Consider the following 16844-nt stretch of genomic DNA (forward strand, 5'->3'; position numbering starts at 1 on the left):
AATGGTCAAAATCCAAAACACCGGCATAACCAAATACTGGCAACAACGTGTAGCAACAGAAATTTTCATTCATTGCTGGTGGGAATGCAGAATGTGATAACCACTATAGAAGATAGTATGGCAGCTTCTTACAAAACTGACCATATTCTTACCATACAATTTAGCCATCACACTCTTCGCTATTTACCCAATGAAATTGAAAACTTATGTCCATATAAAAACCTGCACATGGAGGTTTATAGTAACTCTGTTTTATTCACAATTGCAAAAAATTAGAAGCAACCAAGATGTCTTTCAGTACGGAAATGGACAAATAAATTGTGGTATATCCAGACATTATTCAATGTGAAAAAGAAATAAGCTATCAAGCCATGAAAAGACATGGAGAAACCTTAAACGCTTATTAGTCAGTGAAAGAAGACTTTCTGAATAGACTATATACTATATGATTTTAACTATATAATGTTCTGGAAAAAGCACATCTATGGAAAACTTAAAAAGATCAATGGTTTCCAGGCATTGGAGTTGGGAGAGATGAATAGGCGGAGCACAGAGGATTTTTAGGACACTAAAACTATCTATAGTATGATACTATATTGGCATACACTTGTCATTATACATTTGTCCAAACCCATAGAAAGTACAACACCAAAAGTGAACCCTAATGTAAACTATGAACTTTGAATGATAGTGGTGTATCAATGTAGATTCATCAATTGTAATAAATGTGCCACTTTGGAGGAGGATATTAGTAACGGAGGAGGCTATGCACGTGTGGAGGCTGAAGTGTACAGCATCTCTCTACTCGACACTCAGTTTTGCTGTGAAACTAAAACAGTTCTAAAAACTAAAGTCTATTAAAAGATGAAAGCTACATCTCATGCTTAATTGCTTGTGTTATTGCTGATACAATGCTTAGTAAACCTATAATTATTTTATTCATAATTAATATGTTGCAGATAAAAATAATCATTTGTTAATTATAGACGCTTTGTCGGTTGGATAAGAACTAGAAGCTTAAATAAGGATTGGGATAAATCTATGGTTATTCTCATATTAGGAAAAGAATTAGTTCAGTGTGGACAGTCTGGTTATGATCAAGAATTCTACATTTCTCTATAACTGATTGAGTGAAGAGTATAGAATTTCTAACCACCTTTATAAGATGACTGATAAGCATGGAATAAATCTGTTTTTCTAAGACATATTGCATAGATTGAAATAGCTATAGAGACACACTGAAGAAGTAAAAATATTGTAATACTATTTTGGGGAAATAAATTAATGCTATGAATTTTCAATTTTTTTTCAAAAGTGTTTTTATGTTTTAAACGCCAGTCAAATCTTTTGCTTTAAATTTAGTAGCGCAGCTTAACAGCTAATCAATTTAAATTTGGAAAGTTCTCTGATCTATATTAAAAGCTTGTTCTCAATTACATACTGAATTAAATAAGAGATAAGAAGATTCCAAGAGCTTGAAATTTATAGTTTCATTACTCTGAAAAATTAAAAATGTGTAAAAATTCACATTAATCATTTAGTTTCAGCACATAAAGGTAAATGAATTGGAACTGAAATTCACTTCAGACTGTAAGTAATGATTACCCAGAAACACTGCATGAGCTTCCTTAGATCCCATGTTTAATAAATGTGAGGAGCACAAGGGACCTGCACAAATCTGTCCAAATAAGAGGATTATAGTATTCAATCAGCATAAAGTGGTCACCATAAAGCTTCATTAAGAAAATTTTTCAGAAAACGAAATCAATGAAAATGATCTTGAAAATGAAATCTGATTTTCAAGTTGAAAGTTGTTTTAACAAAATACGGCTAATTTTTTTGCAGCTGTCTTTTCATATTCTTTTTCTATATATAACAAATTAGTAAGGAAAAAAGAATAAGAAAGTTATTGAAAAATACCAACAGCATTCGTTATCTTTGCTTAATACACAAGCATTTTCAAGTGCCAGAAATTTTGTAAAATTTCCAATTTTATATGATTCATGCTCTTAAATAGCATCTTTTAAGAAGGCGCTTTGGGAAAGGTCTCTAGTTCTTAGGAGATAAGGTGCACAAATCATGTTCTAGGCGATGAAGGCTATGTTTCTTATTCTCTATGCAGAGTGAATCACAGAATATGCTGGAATTAGAGATAAATTGGAGGCTCTGAATTCTCAAATTTGGTTCAGAATTTTCCCAATATTTATAGAAAATATGGACTAACTTTTAAGTTGTATTTGTTTAATTTAAAGGATCACCCAAGTGATACAAGGTTTATACTCTTATGAGTACTTAAAGTACACATCATTCATATTGCACTGCTTTATAGCTGCCTTATTAGTGCAATAAAAATAGACACTTATGTCAAGTTTTAGCTTTTAGTCTCTCTTTTCACGATAGAACAGATATTACTGGGGCCGCCCCGTGGGCGAGCGGTTAGGTCCGCCGCTCCGCTGTTGGGGCCTAGGGCTTCCCGGGTTCAGATCCTGGGCGTAGACGTGGTACCGCTCGACAGGCCACGTTGAGGTGGTGTCCCACATGTCACAACTAGAAGGACGTGCAACTAAGATATACAACTACGTACTGGGGGGATTTGGGGAGAAAAAGCAGAAAAAAAAAAGATTGGCAACAGTTGTTAGCTCAGGTGCCCATCTTTAAAAAAAGAAAAAAAAAAGAATAGATATTACTTTTTAATAGGCATTAATTTTAAACATTATGAAATTATCAATTGCCTAGTGCATACTTCTGCAAGTGATTAGACAAAATCTATGCAATTTCATTAAAAAATAGTGTCCACCATGACTGGAGTCATCATTACTTTTGGGAATATGAGTACTCTGTTATATATCTGATTACAATTCAACAGCTTTATGGCTTTTCAACAAGTTACTACTCCTGAGCATTAAAATTTAGGTAATTCAAATAGATTGCACAGAGTTTATGGGATTTTATAAGAAATAAGAAGCTAATTACAAAGGTAACATATTGGCAATGTATATAAACTTTAGCCACTTAAAAATGCACTCAAAATTTGGAATATAAAAATTTACTTTATTACAAGAATTTAATAATTTTTAAATATGAAAGCAAAGTAAATACTTAAACATTGAACTTAGACTATAGGTTTGTTCTATGGTTTATGGTATCCTTTGCGACATCTAAATAAGATTCCAACTATCACACATAATTTTGTACTCTTGTAATATCTTGCACCAAAAGCAGGATTTTAGTAGAATTAACTTCAAATGCCAAAATGTCAATGTATACACCTCTGGAAGTTAAATACACCCACACATACACATACATACACAGATATATGTGTGTGTATATAAATATATACATATATTTATTTGTATGTTTATATATAAATATATGTGTCTAAATCTATATAATAAGACCACAAAAATTGTCTTTTTAGCAAACAGAAAAAAATGAAATAAATTATGTCAAAGTAATAATGGGAAAAATCAGTTTAATCAAAATATCTTCTTATTCCAATCCCTATCCCATTTCTCTTTCTGTTAACCTGCTCTAAATCTTACCTTTGCACTTTGAATAACTAGAATTCATCCCTCAATCTTTAAATGTATATGTTCTCACTTTAAAGCCATAACATACACATATATAATATGTTATATTTGTACATCTAAATAAACATTGTAGATAGTAAACGTTTATAATGTATAAATAAATATATTGTATATTCTTTACATATGTAAAGAATCTATATAAGTAAGACATACGTGTGTGTGTGTGTATATACATATGTATATATATGTATATATATTTAGTGTGTGATCTTAGGGAAATATTCAGATATTTGTAATTGTATTTCCTTGCCACATGGCAATTCTGAATTAAGAAGCATATGGTACTTCTCCCACCAAATATTTTTGTTTGCTACAGCAGATGAATAACTTGTTCTTATTTGGTTCTGCGGAAACTCTCTAAGTAGTCTATAGAACAAGTTTCATGGTCTTAGCACACCTGAGCCATGTCTTCAAATACAGGAATATAGCCCAGAACAAGCCTCCACAGGCAACCTGACAAGACTCTGTGCTGTTGGTTCATGGAAAAGGGAGCTTAGTGCCAGAAGTTAAGGTTCTTTTTTCATGTGCATATACCAGAACCCTAAATTTGTGAGAAGAAATGCTGGTTTACAGATGGAGAAAAGATCACATCATCCAAATCCATTTAGGTCTCACTGTTTTCTCTTCAGCTTCACATATATGCTTATTCCAATTTTTTCTCCTTAAACATCTGCAGCTAACTTGAGCCTCTTCCTTTAATAAGTGACAAGTACATTTATTCTTATTATTCCCTGTTCTGAAGTGCCCTGCTTTTCACATGTCGGTTAATATCAAGGACACAAATACAACATTTCCTGATGTGGAAAACAATAATTCAGACTTAAAGATATGAAGTTTTGGTAAATTGTTATTATAGGGGTTTTTAAATTTTTTTAAATGTTTTATTGCAATAAAATTGGATTATAACATTATACAACTGTCAGGTGTACATCGTAGTATATTTTGATTTCTGTGTAGATTACATCATGTTCACCACCTAAAGACTAATTATAATCCATCACCACACATATGTGCCTAATTACCCCTTTCACCCTCCTCCCTCCCCAGTTCCCCTCTGGTGGTCACCAATCCAGTCTTTGTTGCTATGTGTTTGTTTGTTGTTGTAGTTGTTATCTTCTACTTATGAGTGAGATCATAGGATATGTCACTTTCTCCCTCTGACTTATTTCACTTAGCTTAATACCCTCAAGATCCATCCATGTTGTCACAAATGGCTGGATTTCATCATTTCTTATGGCTGAGTAGTATTTCATTGTGTACATATACCACATTTTCTTTATCTATTCATCCCTTGATGGGCACCCAGGCTGCTTTCAAGTGTTGGCTAATGCAAATAATGCTGCGATAAAAACAGGGGTGCAGATATCTGTTTGCACTTTATTTTCAAGGCCTTTGGATAAATATGCAGCAGTGGAATAGCTGGATCATATGGCAGATCTATTCTTAATTTTCTGAGGATACTCCGTACTGCTTTCCATAGTGGCTGCACCAGTGTGCATTCCCACCAGCGGTGTACAGGGGTTCCCTTCTTCCCACATCCTCTGCAACACTTGTTATTTCCCATCTCGTTAATTATAGCCATTCTGACCAGAGTGAGGTAATATCTCATTATAGTTTTGATTTGCATTTCCCTGATAGCTAATGACATTGAACATCTTTTCATGTGCCTGTTGGCCATCTGTATATTTTCTTTGGGGAAATCTATGTTCAGGTCTTTTGCCCATTTTTTAATTGTGTTGTTGGTTTTTTTGTTGTTGAGACATATGAGTTCTTTGTATAATTTGGATATTAACCCTTTATCTGATATATGGTTTGCAAATATCTTCTCCCAGTTGTTAGGTTGTCTTTTCGTTTTGTTAATGATTTTTTTTTGCTGTGCAGAAGATTTTTACTTTAACGTAGTCCCATCTGTGTATTATTTCTTTTGTTTCCCTTGACCAGTCAGATGTGGTATTTGAAAATATGCTGCTAAGACCGATGCAAAAAGCGTACTGCTTGAGTTTTCTTCTAGAAGTTTCATGGTTTCAGGTCTTACATTCAAGCCCTTAATCCATTTTGAGTTGATTTTTGTGTGTGGTGTAAGATAATGGTCTACTTTCATTCTTTTGTGTGGCTGTCCAGTTTTCCCAGCACCATTTATTGAAGAGGCTCTCCTTTCTATACTGTATACTCTTGGCTCCCTAGTTGGAAATTAGCGGTCCATAAATGTATGGGTTTATTTCTGGGCTCTCGATTCTGTTCCATTGATATGTATGTTTCTTTTTGTGCCAGTACCATGCTGTTTTTGTTACTATAGCTTTGTAGTATATTTTGAAATCAGAGTGTGATACCTCCACCTTTGGTCTTTTTCCTCAGGATTCCTTTGGCTATTTGGGATCTTTTGTCATTCCATGTAAATTTTAGGATTCTTTGTTCTATTTCTGTGAAAAATTTTGTTGGAACTGTGATGGGGATTGCTTTAGGAAGAATGGACATTTTAACTATCTTAATTTTTCCAATCGAAGAGCACAGAATATCTTTCAATTTCTATGTGTCTTCTTCAATTTCTTTCAACAATGTTTTATAGTTTTCAGTGTACAGATCTTTCACCTCTTTGGTTAAGTTTGTTCCTAGGTATTTTATTCTTTTTCTTGCAATTGTAAATGGGGTTGTATTCTTAATTTCTCTTTTTGTTACTTTGTTGTTAGTGTATACAAATGCAACTGATTTTTGTAGGTTGATTTTGTATCTTGTGACTTGTCTGTATTCATTTATTATTTCTAAAAGTTTTGTAGCGGATTTTGTAGGATTTTTCCCTATATAAAATCATGTTGTCTGCAAATAGTAACAGTTTCACTTCTTTTCTAATTTGGGTCCCTTTTACTGCTTTTTCTTGCCTGATGGCTCTGGCTAGCAGTTCCAATGCTATGTTAAATAAGAGTGGTGACAGTGGACATCCTTGTCTGGTTCCTGTTCTTAGAGGGATAGCTTTCAGTTTTTCTCCAATGAGAATGGTATCAGCTGTGGGTTTGTCATATATGGAATTTGTTATGCTGAGGTAACTTCATTCTATACCAATTTTATTTAGAGTTTTTATGATAAATGGATGCTGTATCCTGTCAAATGCTTTCTCTGCATCTATTGAGATGATCATGTGATTTTTATTCTTCATTTTGTTAATGTGGTGTATCACGTTGATTGATTTATGGATATTGAAGCATCCCTGCATCCCTGGAATAAAACCCACTTGATCATGATGTATGATCTTTTTAATGTATTGTTGTATTTGATTTGCTAGTATTTTGTTAAGGATTTTTGCATCTATGTTCATCAGTAATACTGGCCTGTAATTTTCTTTTTATGTGTTGTCCTTTTCTGGTTTTGGTATCAGGATAATGTTGAGTTCATAGAATGAGTTAGGAAGGATCCTTTCCTCTTCAATATTTTGGAACAGTTTGAGAAAGATAGGTATTAAGTTTTCTTTGAATGTTTAGTAGACTTCACCAGGGAAGCCATCTGGTCCTGGACTTTTATTTTTTGGTAGGCTTTTGATTACTGTTTTGATCTCCTTACTGGTGATTGGCCTATTCAAATTTTCTTCTTCTTCTTGATCCAGTTTTGAAAGCTTGTATGATTCTAAGAATTTATCCATTTCTTCTAGGTTATCCAATGATGGCATATAGCTTTTCAAAGTATTCTCTTATAATCTTTTGTATTTCTAAGGTGTCCATTGTAATTTCTCCTCTTTCATTTCTGATTTTATTTATTTGAGCCTTCTTTGTTTCTTAGTGAGTCTAGCTAAAGGTTTGTCAATTTTGTTTATCTTTTCAAAGAACTAGTTCTTGGTTTCATTATTTTTTTCTATTGTTTTTTAAGTCTCTATTTCATTTATTTCTGCTCTGATTTTTATTATTTCCTTCCTTCTGCTGATATGAGGCTTTGTTTGTTCTTGTTACGGTTACTTTAGGTGAACTGTTAGATTGTTTATTTGGAATTTTTGTTGCTGGTTGAGGTAGGCCTGAATTGCTAAAAACTTCCCTCTTACAACCACTTTGGCTGTATCCTATAGATTTTGGCATATTGTATTTTCATTTTCATTTGTCTCTTGGTAACTTTTCATTTCTCCTTTGATTTCTTCATTGACCCAATGATTGTTCAGTAGCATTTTCTGTATTCGCCACATTTTTGTGGTTTTTCTGATTTTCTTCCTATGGTTGATTTCTAGTTTCATCCCTTTGTGGTCAGAAAAGATGCTTGGTATAATTTCGATCTTCTTAAATTTGTTGAGACTTGCTTTGCGGCCTAATATGTGGTCAATCCTGGAGAATGTTCAATGTGCATTTGAAAACAATGTGTATTCTGTGGTTTTTAGATTGAAGGTTCTATATATATCTACTAAGTCCATCTGGTCAAATGTGTCGTTTAAGGCCAACGTTTCCTTATTGATCTTCTGTTTGGATGATCTAGCCATTGGTGTTAGTGGAGTGTTAAAGTCCCCTACCGTAATTGTGTTACTATTTCTCCTTTTGTGTCTGTTAATAATTGCTTTATATATTTAGGTGCTCCTATGTTGGGCGCATAGATATTTACAAGTGTTATATCCTCTTGTTGGGTTGTTCCCTTTATCATTATGTAGTGCCCTTCTTTGTCTTTTGTTACAGTTTTTGTTTTAAAGTCTATTTTGTCTGAGTAAGTATTTCTATGCCAGCTTTCTTTTCTTTGCCATTTGCATGGATTATCTTTTTCCATCCTTTCACTTTCAGTTTGTGAGTGTCTTTAAGTCTGAAGTGTGTCTCTTCTATGCAGCATATACGTGGGTCTTGTTTTTTTGATCCAATAAACCACCCAATGTCTTTTGATTGGAGCATTTAGTCCATTGACATTTAAAGTAGCTACTGATGAATATGTATTTATTGCCATTTTGTTACTTTTCTTTTTCTGGGTGTTTAAGTAGTTCTTCTCTGTTCTTTTCTTCTTCTCTTGCTCTATTCCCTTGTGTTTTGATGACTTTCTTTAGTAATATGTTTGATTTCTTTGCTGTTACTTATTTGTTTATTTATTATAGGCTCGGGTTTGTGATTACCATGAGGTTCCTATATAACATTCTATGTATATAGCAATGTATGTTGAGTTAAAAGTCTCTTTAGCTTGACACAGTCTCTTTAGCTTGACCTCTTTCTAAAAGGTCTACTCTTTTACTCCCCTCCTCCCACATTTTATGTTTTTGAAGTCATATCTAATCTCTTGTTTTGTGTGTCTATCCATTACCATTTTATCTTTGAAATAGGTAATTTGAGTACTTTTGTCTTTTAACCTTCATATTATCTTCATAGATGGTCGATCTACTACCTTTACTATACTTTTGCCTTTAGCAGTGATTTTATTTCCTGGTTTGTTTTGGAGGGGATTTGTTTTTTTTTTTTTTTTGATAATTTTCTTATCCTTATTTGTGTTTTTTTCTTTCCAATTTAAATAAGTCCCTTCAGCTTTTCTTGTAGAACTAGTTTCTTGGTGATAAACTGCTTTAATTTTTGCTTGTCTGGGAAGCTCTTTATCTCTCTTTCCATTCTCAATGATAACCTTGATGGATAGAATATTCTTGGCTATAGGTTTTTTCCTTTCAGCACTTTAAATATGTCATGCCACTCTCTTCTAGCCTGTAGGGTTTCAGCTGAGAAGTCCACCAATATTCTTATGGGCTTTCCTTTGTATGTCACTTGTTGCCTTTTTCTTGCCACTTTTAGAATTCTCTCTTTATCTTTAATTTTGGACATTTTAATTATAACGTCTCTTGGTGTGGGCCTCTTTGCGCTTATACTGTTTTGTGCTCTCTGTGCTTCCTGTACATAGATTTCTGTTTCCTTCCTTAGGGTAGGAAAGTTTTCAGCTATTATTTCTTCACATAGATTCTCTGCCCCTTTGTCTCTCTCTTCTCCTTCTGGGATGCCTATAATACGAATGTTAGTGCACTTGATATTGTCCCAGATTTCCCTTAGACTGTTATCATTCTTTTCAATTCTTTTTTCTTTTATCTGTTCAGCTTGGGTGACTTCCTCTAGTATTTTGTCCAGCTCACTCATCCATTCTTCCTTTTCATCTACTCTGCTATTGAGTCCCTCTAGTGAATTTTTCTTCTCCAGAATTGTATTCTTCATTTCTGATTGGTTCTTTTTTATATTTTCCAATTCTTTGTTGATGTTCTCACTGTGTTCATCCAGTCTTCCCCCAATATCAGTGAGCATCTTTATGAGTTTCAATTTGAACTCTTCATCACATAGATTGCTTATTTCTGTTTCAATGAGTTCTTTTTCTGGGGTTTTGTCATCTTCTCTTGCTTGAAAGTATTCCTTTGCCTCCTCACTATGCCTCTTTCTCTGTGCTTGTATCTATGTATCAGGTGAGTCAGCTATGTCTCCTTATCTTGGAGAAGTGGCTTTATGTAAGAGATACCTCTTGAGGCCCAGCTGTGTGCTTCCCTATCGTCACTAGTCCAAATGATCCAGGACTGACCCCTTTGTGCGCTACTTGTGTCCTTCTGCTGTGGCAGGGTTGCTCTTACTGCAGGTATCCAGGGAATCTAATCTTTCCCTCCCTGGCCCACTGTTTGTAAATTGAGTTTGGGAAGCCTGAGCACTATTGGCTACAAGGTCTAATAGACATTTCTGTTGCAGTTTTCCTGTTAATTGGGTAGGTACCCAGTGTAGCTGGTTGCTAGGCTCGGGGGCTTACAGTTGCTTTAGGCCTCATGCCTGCAAGGCTGTTGTCAACTCTCTCAGGATTGTAGCTGATTGGACATGGCCCTAGGCTCAGGAGCACCCAATTGTTTCAGACTTTGGTAGGTAAGGCTGATACTCACTGTGGCTGTTTGTGAAGCACAAGTCTTCTGCCACTGATAAGCCCCACACCCCACAGGTCCACACACCATCAACACAGTCCTGGCCCATTCACACTTTCCAAACCCTTGGAGCATATCCAGTTGCCCCACTGCAGAGGCCCTCACCTCTCTACCAATGCCCCCCATAGTTCATCTGGTTCTCACACAGGCCCTGCCCCACTGAGACAGACACACTCCTCTCCTTGTAGAGGATCAAGGAACCCAGTCTATGCAGGCCAACAAGTAGCCTGAAGGCTTGCTGTTGGGTGGGACTGGTCCCTGGGACAGGCTACCTGTCCTGGCTGAACTGGATTAAATCTGTGCTCTAGAGGGTGTGGCAGACTCCTGGGCTAACAGGCCAGGGTAAGAGCTTCAATGGCATCTGCCAATGTCTGTGTCAGCATGCTTGTACTAGGTGACAACAGTGGCTGCCACCAATGTCTCAGTCTCTAGAGAGGTCTCACCTCTCACCGAGATGCACCCAGAGCCTACCAGGTGAGTCTCTTTTCACCAAAGTACTGTGAATGCTTTTTTTTCTAATGATTTTAGGTTGCTCTCTGAGATGGGTGAATTTATGCATGAGCCCTTTAAGAGCTGGGAGTTTTTGGCTTTTGTCCGCTAGCTTTTCTAGGGGTATTCCTCACTGCACTTAATAGCCAGTGAAGCCAGATAACAGGACACTCATCTCAGTTGTGCTGAGTCTGAGGATGCTTATAGTGCTCAGGACCCTACTCCTCCAAGGAGGGCTACTTACCTCAGGATGGCTCCTGCCTGGCTGGCTGTGAAGCTCCCCTGCTCAGGAAGGTGGCTTTTTTCTCTCCAGAAGGAATTTCTTCCTCTTCTGCCTCAGTCAGGACTGTCCCTTGTTGTAGGAGTTCTTTTTATCCAGTTTTTTTCAATTTTATCTCCAGGATAATTTTTCCAAGAATAGTTGTAACCTAGCTGTGCTCATGAAAGGAAGTGAGTTCAGAGTCTGCCTATGCTGCCGTCTTGATGAGATCTCTCTATAGTTTTTAGCAATAATAGAATAAATAAAACTTGAAAACTGAATAGATATATGCTTATCTTTGTTTCAATTTTCAATAATAACATTCTATTTGTTGTAAAAAATTATATATATATATTAATGTGGCAACACTGAATAATGTCAAAAACATATAAATGAAAATTAAACTGACCTAAAATTTCATGATACAGAATTAACCACTGTTATCCATTTATAGATCTTTCTCCTGTGTTTCTATATAGAACTCTTAGGCTATATTTGTGTGTGTACATGTGTGTATGTGTATGTGATAATTCTCTATGCTTCATCAATCTATGGATACAAACAAAATACACAATACCAATAACCATAATTTTATTAATTTTTCTCAGCAGCTCCCACTATAACTCCAAGTCTCCTCAGTTATTTCTTTTGTCAGTTACATCAAATCATCTTCAGGAGTGTCTCCTATGGGCTCAGCAATAAATTTAGAGGAATTCTCTTCTTATATACTACAAGGTATATCCATATACTGTGTTGTCTTCTCCTCAACTTTCCATTATTTGTTCTAGAGCTTTTTCTTGCACCGATAGTCTTTACAAGCACTGGCTGCATCCACTTGGCAATGCTATTCTATTTTCTATTAAATTTTTCATGGACATGACTTCTACTATAAGTACATACTGAATTTCTCCAAAGCCATTCTGTCTTTGATGCAGAAGTAAGATGAGTGGCCTTCTCACATTGCATCACATGTTGTCAGTTGGCACCAGAGCAGTGAGATCATCGATTTTAGAATCTCTTCCTGGTACTTTCTAGAAGGCAGCTCTTCCTATTTCCCTCTCATTATTACCATGAGCTGGTCATGGATGTCGATGGCTTGCCAACTTCCCCATTAATTTTGCCTCAGTGTACGTGGATGTACTCACCTCTGCATTCACCAAAACCTCCAATGTATTTCCACCATTCAAAGACGTTTGGAGAGTCCAAATATCAGCCAAATATGTGAAGAAATGCCTGAATCCCAGCGATGGGCCTGGGTCAGACCCATCTGGGATATCTACTAGGTTGTAACATAGGATATCTACTATTGTAACATGTATGTATAGTCTTGGCAAAAACCAAACTCTTTTCTCGAAGATCTTTTGGAATAACTTTTTTTTATAATATTTTAACAATGTGTGATTTGTTTTTTAATCTGTTTTAGTGTTAGTTTTGCCTCATAATTATTTTAACTTTATAAGTAGTAAAATGTATTGGTATGTGTGTAATTTCTTCATTTTGTTTTATATTAAGACAATGCATTCCTATCTTGAGCTTTATTAAATATTTAGCTTTTCTTTTCATCTTTTATGATTTTATATTTATCTATTTTATCCATCCACCAGTTGTTTCATATCTATCAAAAGGAAAGTAGTGCTTAAAATTCTTTCTGCACATTAAAATTGGGATGGAGAAGTTATTGTGACAGAAATTGGGGACTCAGAAATGGGTATAGAAAACTTTTCCCCCAATGAGCTTGAAACCTTTTGGAGAAAACCCATGTAAAACACAAATTTGCACAAATAGTTAAGGGAAACCAAATGTGATAATTTCTGCTATTACTATTTTTAATACTTGGCATTTACTGAGTGCTTCCTGTGAACCTCTCACTAAGAAGAGCCACTATAACTTTTACTAATTGGATGTAAGGGCTGGAAAAATATGCAAGTAGGCCATTTAGTTTTCTGGCTTGAGAAACTGGGTACATGGTGGCATAATTAGGGATCTGTATAGATGGACTGGTTTAGGGAGAAAAATTACAAGTTCAAGTTTGATAGATTATTTGAAATGCCTATGAGAATTCTAAGAAGAGATGGCCCAGAGAAGTGTCTTGATGGCTTTAGAAAGAACAGTCTCAGTGGAGTGGTAGAGTCAGAAGCCGAATTAAATTGAATGGAGGAGTGAGCTGGAAATAAGGAATAGGAACAGAAAGTGCCTACAAAGTTCATAACAATAAAAAGTAAAGTAAATGAGAGAGAGAGTGAACTGGAAAGGGATAGATCAAGGGAGTGTCTGTGTTTATATAGCAAAGAATTTAACATGTAACCACATTAAAAGGAAAAGTCCAGTATAGGAAGACAAATGTGTATCCAGAGGCTGTGAGAGAAAATATATAACTAGATATCTGAGAGGAAGAAGGGATGTGATAAAGGCAAAGTCAAGAAATTGGCTGTGGATAAAACCAGAGTCATTCGTCCAGTAGAACAGTAGGGAAGGAGGTTCAGGTAAACACATTTGTTAATTTGTGGGTGAGAGCCTTTTGACCAGATGACTTATTTCTTCTCTTTAGAGTGGATCTGAGGTCATCTGCTAACAAGCTTGAAAGACAGTCAAGAAGTTTCAAAATAGTAATTGAGCGGAATTAGAGAGTTAATTGACAAAGGAAAGTGTGATGTTGCTGATCAAATCTGAGAAGCTATGTGTGGTAGGTCCAGGAGTTTATAGTGGTGTCATTGCTCTGGGCTATATGGTGACATCTGGCAGGAGTCAGCTACCTTGAACAGGCACAAGAAAGATACTTGGTTTCAACCAAGGTTGGAGTTCTACAGGATAAGTGAAATGAAATGGGTATGGACTTTAAATCTTTGCCAAGAGAATATCACTAATGAAGTTAAGGAATATGGGTGATTGATAGGAGAGTTTTAGCTTGACCCTGAACGGCTTTTAACATTCATTTCCTTAAATATAGAAATTACTATTTATAACAGAAGTGATTTTTTTAAAAGGACTTGGCAAATTGAAATAATCAGAAAGTACAGGAGAATGGAAAAGGTAATCTTGCTAAGGTTATCTATGCATGAACAAATTCAACCAAAATGTCCAGAATTCTCTTTAGGAGAAATTGGGAGAGTGTTTTCCTGCTCTTTAAGAAGGCCTAAAGCTAGTAAATATTGGTGTGATGACTATTCATCTTTTAGAATATGCCCTAACCTTTCCTTTGAGAGATTCTTTAAATAGGGAGCTGTAAATATAGAGCTTTAATTAAACCATCTCTTCTTTATAGCTCTGATCTTATGTTTGAATATATTCTGTGGAGAACCGGCTATACTGTAAAAATGTATAGAATCTTCCCTTAGTCTGCATCTTTTAAATATATATGTTATATGGAAGAATAATTTATCTCCAACACACAGCAGAAAATTCTTACTCTAATATTTACCAAATTTGTATCAACGATTTAAAAAAATTGGTGTTGAAAAGTACCATAAAATAATTTGATATGGTGAAGCGTGTGCATGCGTGTGTCTGTGTGTGTATGAGAATGTGATTATTTCTGTGAATTCATACAGATCCTTACCTAACAATGTACAAGTCCAACAGTAAAGGAAGTATGATGGTTGTGGGTGAAATAGCTGGAGGCACTCAAAATTTAAACTTTGAGACAATCATAGGGTAAGATTGACATGTGAATAAAGAAATAACTAAGTACTTCAAACTTCCAAGCTTTGCTAGAATGTTACACACTGTGATTTTTTATAATGGACACTGTAGGAAGAAATGTTACTGTTGCTTTGTCAGGTGTAGTGGAAATAGTTATGAGGTGGGGAATCGATCAGGTTAAGTGGTATTCAATTACTGTCAGTAATTCCCACCAGTAGCCAGGAAGCATTGCCTTAATCATGTTCATTTTAACAATGATAAAAATATATTTCCTATGCTATGAAAATGTAGACATTTTTCCATCAGTAATTATGGACAGTAATGTTTATTGCAAATGATAAATAAAGATAGAAAATTTGCTGAGAGACAAGAGGATTCTATACAAAATTTTTGACTGGATGACATAATATAAATAAACAGAACGGGTTGTAAAATAATGACAAAATTAAGTTTTAGTTGAATTAAGAAATTTTATTTTATGGTGATTCCAAAAATAACTAACTTCAGACAGCATAATGATTATGGAAGGAGGATAATTTCTTATAAAAGGAAACAGAAATCTGTTTGCCAGCCTAGAGAAAAAAGTCAACTTCCCATATCCTAGTAAACAACAGAATAATTCAAGGTAAAGCAAAAAGTAGTGCCAATGAAAACCAGACAAGAATGTACTGTGAGATGAAAACTTTGCAGGGCTTTGTGAGATATAAAACAGACCGGAGAAAACAAATGAAACACCTCACCAGTCTGGTTCACTATCTAAAGAAAAAAAAAAACTGTCAACAGTAAGGGAAAATGTCACCAAATGTCAGAACTAGAACGCCTACAAAATAAGGCAGAACATTTTCCTAGAGATAAAGACTACTGCACAAACCTATTGGAACTCTATAAATCAAATTCATGAAAAGGGGACACCTCAATAGGCTAGAATGTCAACATTAATAAACAGAGTCAGATAGAACTACCACATTAGAGTAATAATGAAAAAAGGAAGAGAAGTGGAACTATTATTTCTAGTTGCTAGGTTTTGCAGCAATATGCCTGTGTGGGTTCTAGAAGGTGGTATTGAAGAATAGTATAAGGAAGAAGAAAGAAGGCATTAAGAAAATAAGTTGGTGTATAGAATAGAAAAATAAGCATTGATCTGTAGATAGTGCAATAGTATTTTAAGCACGAGCAGCTGTGAATAATATATTGAGCCTAATTATATGCCAGAAACTCTGCTTGCCACTTATAAGATTATTTCATTTTATCCTCACAATAATTGTAGAAATGTATTATTATTCCCTTTTAGAGAAGGGAAGACAGGATCAAAAAGCATAGATTAATTGACCAGCATCACATAGTGACTAAGTACCTGGAGCATTATTCCAGCCAGTACACATTATTTTGAAATGTAGTGTTATCAGTCATTCTCTTGTATTGTAATTCTGTTCATCTAATTTATTTAGGTGGCATAATTGTGATTTTTGTAAGCAGAGAATAAAAATCATTGCCAATGGTATCACAAAGTATAAAATGAAGAACCAGTGATTATTTATATGAAAAGTATATTTCCATATTAGACACTTAGCAGATAAAACCACATTGCAATTGTAAAAATATGAATGTGATACTGGGATTCTCTTCAGATGAGAAACTATATAGAGTGAAAAGTTACCAATTGGACAATCTGACTCCAGTAGCAACTTATTTTCACCCTTGTAGAATGACAACGATTTAGTCACAAAGAATTTGACCTCCAAGTGAAATTGTGTAATATTAGCCAGTGAAAGCTTATAAAATATTTGTCAAACATTAGGGTTTTGTTTTAGCTCAGCTGTTGCTAAGCTATTATTCTGAAAATAATCAGTCAAAGGTTCAATTGCTTGAAGCTACTTTATAATGAAACCATGTCATCTGCACAGAGAGGGATGATTATCTTCTAATTTACGGTGTTAGAAAAGGCTGCATCCAAATTATCTAAACCAGTAGATAAGTTATGCAACTTATGTTC

The sequence above is a fragment of the Equus quagga genome, chromosome 3, assembly GCF_021613505.1.
Source record: "Equus quagga isolate Etosha38 chromosome 3, UCLA_HA_Equagga_1.0, whole genome shotgun sequence".
Lineage (NCBI taxonomy): Eukaryota > Metazoa > Chordata > Mammalia > Perissodactyla > Equidae > Equus > Equus quagga.